Below are 6,684 nucleotides of genomic sequence, written 5' to 3'. Positions count from 1 at the left end.
TATACATATATACTCCCTGGTAATATTGATAAGAATTGATAAAACAAAATAAAAACACAAAAAAGACAAAAAAAAAAGAAATCTTCCTCTATGTTAGCACCTATAATTATGGTAAAAATTATATGCGATAATTTAATTAGTTAAAAAAAAAAACAAAATATAAAAATATTTAATTCAAAATTATGTATGTATATGTATAAAATAACAGTATTGCCATAGAATAAATAAATATCTTTTAGTCTATGGTATTTGCCATATTAAAATTGAGAATATTATAAATTTTTTTTTTGCATAATGTAGTTATATAAATAAATATATATATATATATATATATATATAAATAATAACGGAAATACATGATTTGCCTAAATATTGAAATTTATAAATGAAAATAATTTCATCCATATACTTCATTAATATGGAAATGAAAGGCAATCAAAATACAAAAAAAAAAGAAAAATTATTTATTTACACACTCACTCATAAAACACAATTATTTAATACGATATATGTATAAATAGTTTTATATATATATATGTATATATATTGTTATGTAACTTTCCTTTGCAATATGCATAATACATAGTAAATAATATAATAATGTATACATATATGAAAAAAAAACATATATGCATTTATTCCTTCCTATAGAACATAAAACAGGGGCATAAAAACCATAACTTCATAATTGCTTTAATACTGGTATGTAGGTAATACTTGAATGAATAAAAATTAATTACCAATTTCTTAAAGTTGAATCGTATATTATTAATACTCAACCAGTATCATACTGGGCGATTTTTAAAGTCAAAGAGTATATGTATGTATATAGTATTTGTGTGTTTTGTGACATTCAAGGCGTGTATTTTTAAATACATATAACACGCGCATACTAAATTAAAAAACCCACTCATTTTCAAACAATTCAGCGCAATTACATAAAAATAATAGTGGCCGTTTCCCAATTATATTGTTTATGTCACGTTGGTATTCATATGGGTAATTCATCAATTCCACGCATTTGATATACTTGGAAACAGTCTATATATTACAATTACGACGAGGGAAAAGGGGGTGGAGGGGGGGGGGGGGGGGATATCGGTGATAATCTCAAAATTTAAAATTTCAGAAATTTTTTTTTGAAATTGTAATAATTATACAAATTTTAATTTTTGCTCTTTTGAAAATTAGCAATAATCACCTTGGCGATTATTTCTTTTTGCCATTACATACATATTATATGTACATTGTATGTAATTAGTTTCAGTAATGTGATTTAATTGCTGAATTTTAATATACACAAGTACAATTGCTAAATAACAAAAATAGAAATTTAATAATATCAACGATCACCATATCACTGAGAAAAAATCTAAATTGTATAGAAATGTGTGTTAGATTTAGATTTTTTCACATTTTTTTAAAAAAGAAGGGTTATGTGTAAATACTATTCGTTTATAAATAAGTTGTATTAACATTGATTTTCTTCATTTTGTAATCATAATCACTTTGCCAGTATCTTTTACTATATATATATACACATAGTAATATATATATATATATATATATATATACCTTTGTACGGAACTTTTTTTGAACCTTGTCAATATGTAAAAGGAAAATATTAAGCCACCACTCTTCATGTGTTATATTATTTTGTTCCCATTGTACTAATTTATAAGCGAGATACCGCAAGTCCAGTACATTCCTATATGGTTAATTGAATATGTGTAATATATATTAAATTATATTATTGATGAATAAATTAAAGTTGTAAATTGATATTTATTAACATTTTTGTTGAAGTCTGCAGTATATAAATACAAAAAATTTATCGGAGTTCTTATATGCTTAATATATGCTTCTATATATAGGAATATTCCAATACTTAAACGAAACAGCAAAAAAATAAAAGACAAGGAGAAAATGTAAATTACTACAAAATACAATAGAATGTCATCGCATATATGTGGGATTTTTATTGGAAGATCTCCAAAAATTCAGTTCTAACTTAGAACTTTATAATAAAAAGCACAAGTTCGATAAATCAAAACTGCAAAATATGCAAAAATATAATATTTGAAAATGACAGTTTCATTTAAAGTTCTAAAAGGAATTTTTGAGTTTGTTTTTTATACCTATACTTAAAAATTATAAATTCGAAGAAGTAAGTCCAAGACTGTTATAAAATCTGCTAAAATAAAATATTCAATTTCTGGGAAATTTGTAAGTATACGTGTGGAAAGATTTTCAAATGCAAATTCTTAGCAATACTTTCGTTGATTTTCAAACATTGCAATCACACACATACGGTATATTACACAACTCGGCTTATGATGAGTTGTAATTCCTTTTTAAATTTTGTATTTCCATCTGAGAAAAATGATAAATTATACAGCAAAATAAACAATAACAAACAAAAATTTCCAGAGAATTTCCAATTTAAGAATTTTAATTTTTTCAAAGCTTGCATTTACTTTGGAAATGAAATCAAAGCAAAATTGAACTCTGAAAACAAATACTTAAATATAAATATATGTATATATATATATAAAATATAATTCAATGATTAAATAATTTATAAACAAAAAACACAATATATATATATATATATATATATATATATATATATATATATATACATATATAAAATAATTAAATAAATAAGTAAATTATTTAAATTTCTTTTTTTTTTTTTTAATAAAAAAATGAGAAATTGTAAATTTGTTTTTGTGAAAAATAAGACGATATAAATAAAAAGAATGAGAAAAATAAAAAAAGATAAAATATTTTTTCGTGTGTTTTTATTTTTTCTTAAAAATTTGCAAATTGAAAAAATAAAATAATAAATAATTTTCTATTTCAGAAATAATGCATTCATTGAAAAATCGTAAGGCTCCGAGCTGTGATGGAAATTCCAATAGATAGGTAAAACACTTTCCAAGAGCGGGAATTGTTTTTCTGACGTTAATTATTAATACGTGCCTAAAGTTATGCTACTTTTCAAACTAGTGGAAAACCAAGTCTTAAAAATTTTTTACATAATCCGTCGAAATACCGCAACATCAGTCTTTTGTGTACTTTTAAAAAAATTTTAGAAAAAGTATTAAAAATTAAAATTCCAAAATTTTTATCTAATAATAATATTTTGCCAGATCAATCAATTTGGTTTTAGACGCCATTAAAATACAAAATATCAAAATCTTACTAGACTGTCGCAATTTATTCGTTCTGAACTCTTTAATAATATGTAGATCCAAAGCCATTGATCACTTTTTATTGACTTTCATATCAGAATTCTCCGCTTTTCTAAAGGACCTTCCAGTTAATTGGATTTTTATATTTTTTTTAAATACCGACTGAACTTTCAAAAACAAAGTAAATAAATTATGTACACATGCGAAAAGAAACGAGATCAACGGATATTTATTAAATTCTTTTTAGTCGATATATTTTTTCGAGGTACCGTGACTTCAATAATGTGCTTACGACGTAAATTTTACAAAGTATCACATTCCAAAAAGTTTAGTAAAAGCTATTGACATTGTATACTTTTCCTAAATGCGTTCTATACGTAGTGGACGCGTAAAATAAAAGTAAATTGGGTATCGAAAAAATCGAGCACGCTTTTCTTATACCTTGTCATATAAATGTTGCCAGAAATAACCAACTAAATAAAATAGTATATATTTTCAGCAATAAAGTGCTATGTATTAAGTTTTTTCCCAAAATGCAGCATAATTTGTAGATGGGTGCATGTGCGCATAGTTCTGTATTTGGAGCCATCGAATTGTTCTTGACCAGCATTGTTGTAATTATATAATTCGATTCAAAAGAAATCGATATCGATTGCATTTTGTGAACGAACAAAGCATACATATAAGTTTAACAAATGAAGCATGCATGCATCAAAAAATAAAGCATACACGTACATATATCAGAGCTCCAAGTGTACTACATAATATGTAAAAATTTTTAACTGTAAAAAAATATTTAGAATTATTCCCCTCTATTATGTATATCGGTATCGGCCGATAAACGATAATTTATCGGCAAAATTTTGTGTTTGTATTACCAACATTGTTTATCGGTAAATTTTATCGGAGTCGGGAAAGCTTTTTTTCCTGTATAGGAAACGTATTAGCTGGTATTATGAAAACGATAAATTGTCGGATTTTCACCGATTTAAAAGCGGGTACAAATTTTTAGACGACAGATTTTTTTTTTTGTAAAATCTTCATTTTATCAAGGAAACTGGTGTAATTAATTGCTTTTTTAAAATGTAAGCATTTTTTCTAAATTATTTTCTTTCAAAATGTTATTCATATATTTTATTTAGGAGTAAAATCGTAAGCAACAAAAAACAAATTGCGCGGTTAGTAGAAAAAATGGAAGAGGACTTAAACCTGGCAAGGAATGATAATCTGAAATTCTGGATAAACCTAAAAAATGTGTACATATTATATAAATAATAAAATAAAATAGGTACATAAACATACATTTTGCTGTCTAAATCCAATGGATTAGTTGAATCTCTTATATGTCGTCTTTGAATAGCTTGCGTTTCTTCACTTACTACCGTTTCTTCACTTTCAAAATATAATGCACGCGACATTTTCCCGATATATGTATATATTTATTTTACAAATTTAACAGAAAATAATTTGCTTACAACAACTTTTTAGCACATCAAAACCAAATTCAAAATAGTTTTAAAAATTTTTTGAAAATAACTTTTGAAAGAAAACAAATGTCATTAGAAAAAAAAAAAAACTTTTTCTCCAATTTACAAAAACAAAAATTTGTATGAAAAAGCTTCTTTTAATCGGTTGAAATATTTTTATCGGTATCGGTTCATAATACAGAAAAAACTTAAAACCGATTAGAACTGCCGATAATATATCGGCCGATACCGATGTTCATAATACTCTTAAATACTAAAAAATTGGATAATTATATAATGATCAAAAAGCCCAATTGTGATTATACAATATTACATAGTTTGTTTAATATCTCTAAGCACGGTGTGCTGTAAAGAATATTTTGAATGTTCTTAAAATTAAAAAAATCGTTGCTTGAGAAATATAAATTTTTAATATGAATGTAACGTAATTAAAACAAAATGTTGAATAGCTGTGCGTATGGTAAAAAAAAAAAAAAATATATATAAATTATTATTATTACTAAGATTATTATCAGAAGAATTGCTTAAGGCCAAGTATCAATTACATCATGCAAGCACTAACATATTGTAACGAATAAGCTAAAAGCAATCTTCATTTTCGACGCATAAATTGCGGCTATCAGATTGCGAATTAGCCAAATCGTGATATATTTCTAATTAGGAAGAAAAAGGAAATGGTAAAGAGTTAGTAAGGATCATAGTAAATAAATATAAGCAATATTCTCGTGGATAATTAAGGAAAGATAAATTGAATTTTTCATAAATTGCGGAAATAAACAGAAAATAAATATAAATTCAATTAAAATCAATTTTTTTTACTAATAATTTTAAAATATGTGTAAATATAGTAAAAATATTTAATATATAAATTAAATTCTATAAACTTATTTACAACACGCATTGGATTTTTTGCCCACATTTGGAAATTGATAACTGCACAATATTCGACTGTTCTCGTATATTAATTCCTTATTATCCGGGATATAAGTATCGCGGACAGAAAGGAAGGTGGTGAAAAAGTTAGTAAGGATTAGGCGTATTTAAATTTTATTCTGTTTGAATTATTTGAAACATTTTATCCATACAAAATTTTTTTTAAATATTTTCCATCTCTTTAATGTTTTCACATATTTTAAACAAAATATATAGTATATGTTATAGAAGAGTAAATTATATTGTACATAATAGATTATTTATCTTAACACACATATATATTGTACATATCTCACATAAAAATTTATTAAAAAATTTATAAATTTAATATTTTCGTTAATAAATTTTAAAAATAATTTGAATACTTTCGATTTAATATAAATACGTTTTAAAAAAAAAGTTTACAAACATTTATGTCTATATGTGTATATGCAATATAATAGCAAAATAATTTAACCCTACAATGCATAATTATAAATTTTCAAATATTCACGTACTTAAAAGTTCAATAACTTCTTAATTTTTTAGATCTTCTTCTCATAGCATAAAATAATTTTGAAATTTAAATTAAGAATTTCCCAAAACTTGTATAAAACCATAGTTTTTACTCATTACAATTATTGAATTCAATCTGATTCGCTAAACTATGTATGTACAATAATAAATTCGCTAAACTATGTATGTACAATAAATTTTGATAGAAAAAATTTTATTTACCTTATATTTTTGGTACATTCGCCTAAAATTTGTCCAAAATGTCAACCAAAATTTTTTTTCCAAAATTAATTTAATTATAGATGTTTCACATAAATTAATTTGAACCCCAAATTCTTCTTTAATATAATGATTGGACGGACATTTTAAAGAAGATGACTGCAGTTTCATGAAAAAGTAAAAAAAAATATTTAAAAAATTAATTATAGTTCATTAAAAAAATTGTTTGATACTTACATGTTGTGTTGATGATTTCAATTTTTTAGGACTATCCGAGGACTTTGTTAACACAACAACATTTTGACAATTTTTTTTTTAAATATTAAGCTTTGCGAAAAATGTGGCGACGACAC

General features: G+C 24.1%; 1 long non-coding RNA gene across 1 annotated transcript; it reads right to left on the bottom strand.

Moving 5' to 3' along the window:
- Window positions 1-5,071: 5,071 nt before the first annotated feature.
- Window positions 5,072-6,682, bottom strand: LOC129613768 (uncharacterized). Its single transcript, XR_008697333.1, has 3 exons — window positions 6,569-6,682; window positions 6,335-6,490; window positions 5,072-5,133 (listed from the first exon to the last, which is right to left on the bottom strand). It is a non-coding gene; the product is annotated as an uncharacterized LOC129613768 (long non-coding RNA).
- Window positions 6,683-6,684: the final 2 nt, after the last annotated feature.

The sequence above is a fragment of the Condylostylus longicornis genome, unplaced genomic scaffold, assembly GCF_029603195.1.
Source record: "Condylostylus longicornis isolate FDR11 unplaced genomic scaffold, ASM2960319v2 ptg000091l, whole genome shotgun sequence".
Classification (NCBI taxonomy): domain Eukaryota; kingdom Metazoa; phylum Arthropoda; class Insecta; order Diptera; family Dolichopodidae; genus Condylostylus; species Condylostylus longicornis.
The sequence above is the reverse complement of the archived record's forward strand: the minus strand, read 5'-3'. Positions and strand labels throughout refer to the sequence as shown.